Source organism: Gossypium raimondii, chromosome 3 (assembly GCF_025698545.1).
Source record: "Gossypium raimondii isolate GPD5lz chromosome 3, ASM2569854v1, whole genome shotgun sequence".
Lineage (NCBI taxonomy): Eukaryota > Viridiplantae > Streptophyta > Magnoliopsida > Malvales > Malvaceae > Gossypium > Gossypium raimondii.
This window is the reverse complement of record NC_068567.1, coordinates 21,545,933-21,549,768: the sequence shown is the minus strand read 5'-3', so window position 1 is coordinate 21,549,768 and position 3,836 is coordinate 21,545,933.

Below are 3,836 nucleotides of genomic sequence, written 5' to 3'. Positions count from 1 at the left end.
CATAGTTAAGAAAGAAGTCAATAAAGATTTTGTGACATTTTCCACTATTACCAAGGCTTCAAAGGCTTTTCATGTCGTTAAAGACAGCCGAGTCTATGAGGTGACATCATGATCAATGAAATGATGATTGATTATTAAGGTATCCTACAGATTCTTTAGCTTGGAAATCATTTGACAGTAAATTTCCAAGCTTTACAAGCAATCCTCGAAATGTGAGGCTTGGGCTAACATCTGATGGATTTAATCCTTTTAAAATCATGAGTACTTCGTACAATACTTGGCCTGTAGTGCTTGTTCCTTACAATTTGCCTTCGTGGATTTGCATGAAGTAATCTTCTGTTATCTTATCTATAATTATCCCTGGATAGAAATGTCTCAAAAATGATATTGACATTTATATGCAGCCACTTATTGAAGAGTTGAAACAATTATGGACGGGTGTTGAAACATATGATGTCTTGAGATAGGAGAACTTTTATTTACCTGCAGCTTTGTTGTGGACTATTAATGATTTCTCGGCTTATGTCAATTTATCTGGTTAGAGTACCAAAGGATGTTATGCTTGACCTTGTTGTGTGGCGCAAACATGTTCGAAGTGGTTTTATAATGTGAAGAAGTTCTCTTATATGGGGCATCGTCAGTGGTTAGATGGAAATCATAGATTTAAATTTCAGAGGACTCTATTTGATAGTACTGAAGAGTTCAGAGAAGATCCTGAGTAGACCATTAGATATAAAATCTTGTTCATGTTAAAAGATATCAATTTCGGTTACGGGAAAATAAATCAACCACCCAACACGCAAACAAAGAGAAGACCGAGGGAGGCGTATGTTGGCGATGTTGACCGGCAGAGTGATGATGAATCTGATGAAGAGGAGGATCCTAATGAGACAGACTTGTGGAAAAAAAGAAGTATTTTTTTAGTTGTCTTATTGGGAGCATCACATTTTGTGACACAATCTTGATGTCATGCATATTGAAAAGAATGTTTGCGAGAATATCATCGGGACAATTTTGAATGTCGATAGAAAATCGAAAGACAATCTTCAGAGTCGACTTGAACTAGTTGACATGAGAATTTGGCGTGATCTTCATCCCCAGTTACTTTCGAATGGAAAACCTCGGTTTCTGCCTTTTATTTTTGCAATGTGGAAGAAAGAAAAAGAAGTGTTCTGCATGGTGTTGAAAGATAGAAAGGTCTCAAATGTGTATGCATGAAATACATCTCTATGTGTGAGTCTTAAAGATTGAAGAATATATTCTTTAAAATCACATGATTATCGCATCCTGATGCAAAATTTACTTTCAGTTGCTTTACAGTTGTTTGTCAAAAAAGTTGACGTCTTGTATAATTGAACTATCCAATATAATGAAAGTTATTTGTGGCAAAGTTTTGATTGTTGAAGAACTTGAGAAAGTACAAGATCAGACTGCTTTGAATTTTTACAACTTGGAGAAGATCTTTCCACCTTCGTTCTTCACTATAATGGTGCACTTGCTAATCCATCTCCCTCATGAAGCAAAACTTAGTGGACCGGTTTTCTATCGGTGGATGTATCCTATAGAGAGGTGCTAATTTATTTGCAAAGTTTTCATTCATCCATGAATATACCTTTAATTACAAGTTTTGATAATGTTGTATATCGTGTTTAGGTTCCTAAGCAAATTGAAGTCTTATTGTCGTAATAAGCGTTATCCAGAAGGATCAATTGCTGAAGGTTACTTGGTAGAGCAGTGTATGAATTTCTGCTCTAGATATTTAGAAGATGTTGAAACAAGACTGAATAGACCAAGTAGAAATGTTGGGCTGACTAATCATAACTTAGCCGAAACTTATCTATTTTGAAGTTATGGAAAACCAATCGGTAAAGTTGAAATTGCACACTTAGATGATAGATCTTGGGTACAAGCACATCGATATGCTCTTTTTGAACAAGATTCTATTGAACCATTACACAAGTAGGTTTTAGAATTGGATAAATATTCATCTTTTTACTCGAAAGATCTAACTGATGAAGGTTGGTACGTTCTACTCTGTAACACCTCTAGAGACTTGTTTGACATGGGCAATGGAAGTAGAGATGAGATCGATGAAAGATCAGAAACTTTGCCTTCTCCAGAACAAAACTTAAATGAAACTATCGTTAGTACTAGTACAAAATTTCAATGGGTTTACTAGGATGTGGATGAAGATATTTACGAATCATGATGTAGTAAGATTTTATAATTTTATAATTATATGTAATATTATAATTTAAATCTTGATCTTGTTAAATATTTCAACTATTTTATGTGTATTGTAGATAGTATACCTAGAAGAAGATTACGAGATCTAAGTATTATTCAAAATCCTCCAAATTGGGAAGAAACAAATAGTGAACAACATACTGCTATTGGATCTTCGAATGTTCCAACTACAACTGACGAACCTACAAAAATTCAAAGTAATGTTAACTTTAATTTACTTGCATGTTGACTTTTATTATTGATTTTTGTTTCAAATTCTTATATTATCATATGCCATTTTTCTAGTTGAAAGTGGCGGGAGGCGCAAAACTCAAGGACGTACGCTATTAAAAGATTTATAAGATCTAAATTCTGTCGAGCTTGTCAAAGTAGCTAGAAAAAGTCATGGTTAGACTATTGGATCAGAAGCTTGACTTTTAGCAGGATACTTGGGCATTATCGCACGAAATGTCAATTTGTTGCCAATCTACTGCGAGTCATGGCATTATATGCCTGATAGTAACAAAAATCAAGCTCTCAATAATATTAAGGTAATAATGTGAATATAGTTTATAATACTTTGGTTTAAGTTTCATTTATATTTACTTTCTAAACTTATGTTAATTGCAGGAGAGATTTGCTTTAGAGGTCTCGAATAATTATGTGAAGAAGGCATTAGGAAAAAAATGGAGAGACTATAAAAGTACATTAAAGAAGGAATATTTTAAGAAAAATATAAGCCTCGAAGAGAAATTGCGAAATGTCCCGCTTAGAATGCTGAGGTACCAATGGGAAGGTGCAATTAGATTTTGGAATTCAAAGAAAGGAGAGGTACTATGTACTTCTAAACTCGTATAATTATTTCGGTTTATAGTATTTACTATATACGTAATAATAATTTCATAACGTAGGATCGTGAGTGAGTTGAAACTACAAGTAGGCAAAAACATAATTCACGCACATAGCTGGGTCGAAATGTTTTGCTTGTGTAGCTGATGACGAGGTATTTTGAATTTATTAATTGTGTCAAATATTAATTACTTTCTACTAAATTATCTTAATCCTACTATACTGTAGGAACTGTCGTCTAGTCAAAAAGTTGGACGCCTTTAGCTTTTTGACATTAAACATAGAACGAAAGATGCATCTCCTATGACTACTGAAGCTACAAAAATTATGGTAGATTTACTTAATAAATTTTGAATTATTTTAAATATTTATCATGTTTAATTATAATGGTTAAATTTGTCGTTTGTAATGCAAATAATGCTAAGTTATGTTGCATTTGTTTGATTATATATTTCGTTTCTAACTCCTTGATTGATTTATTAGGAGAAACTACAAGAGAAATGGGCGGAATATGAAGCGATCACTTCAAGTGATAGTTCTATTAATCTGGATGACATTTATTACTGAAGTTTTGGGTCTTGAAAGGTATGGTCGAGTTTGATTTCAAGGATCTTTTGTTAGCCCAACCCAATATTTTGAATCCAGCTCGCCGCAATACATGCCTTCAGTGAATCAAGCTCAAGCTGAAGTTCAAAGGTTAAGAGACCAAATGGCTCAGATGCAAGAGAGCACAGTTGAGAAAATTGCTCAACTTAAAGGGT